Genomic DNA, 893 nt, shown 5'->3' with positions numbered 1-893 from the left:
CTCCCCCTTCCCCCCACGCTCCCCGCCCCCCCCCCCGGGAGTGAGGGCTAGAGCCCAGTGGAGCGCCGGCCGGCACTCACCTACCTGCTGCTGCTGCTGCTGCTGCTGCTGCTGCTGCTGCTGCTGCTGCTGCTTCTACAGCCGCTGCCGCCGCTGATGCAGCCGGCTCGCCCAGAGCTCTCTGCCCGCTGCCCACCCGCCCTCAAACCGCGTCGGCGGTTTTGCCGGGCGGCTCCTTGGCATCCTCGTTCTGGCCCCACGCGGTGTGCGGCGGCCAGCCGGGGGTGGGGGCGGGGGTGCACGGAGTTGGGGCGGGCGGGGGCGCCAGGGCTCGGGGATCAGGGCCGGGTGGAGCCCCCGCGGGGCAGAAAACTGGAGGGAGTCCCCCAAGCGACCGCTGTGCAGCCTCCGAGCCTGAGCTGAGCCCAGACTCCCTGCCTTCTGGCAGAAGCCACATGGGGGGGGGGAGAGAAAGGGGGGGGGGGGCGAACCCCCGAGAAGCACTAGGCACAGAGAAGAGGGGAGAGGAGGCGCTGCGAGGACCGTGCCTTTTGTGAGGTTACCCTGCCCCGGGTCTCCAAGGCAGGGGCAGGGGCGGCTCACCAAGTAACCAGTGTCTTCCTCGGCTTTTCCCACCCCTCAGCTCCCCATCCCTCCCCCACACTCCCGGACGCCCCTCGGGTTTTCCAAGGGTTGCCTTGACCGGCGCTTTTGTCCAGGCTCAATGCGTAGGAGAAACTGGGACCCTCTGGACTGAGGGAAGCTTGGGGGCAGATTCCAGAGCAGAATGTGGGCTTTCCTTTCTTCAGACCCACTCTCTTTTCCCTCACTTAGGAGGGAGAGAACTCTTCCTCCCGCCTCCTCTACACTAGGGAACTCTAATCACCCACTGT

The sequence above is a fragment of the Petaurus breviceps genome, unplaced genomic scaffold, assembly GCF_028583685.1.
Source record: "Petaurus breviceps papuanus isolate PSGF00001 unplaced genomic scaffold, PetGlider_PUasm1.0 208, whole genome shotgun sequence".
In the NCBI taxonomy this organism is placed as follows: domain Eukaryota; kingdom Metazoa; phylum Chordata; class Mammalia; order Diprotodontia; family Petauridae; genus Petaurus; species Petaurus breviceps.
This window is presented reverse-complemented; position numbering follows the sequence as displayed.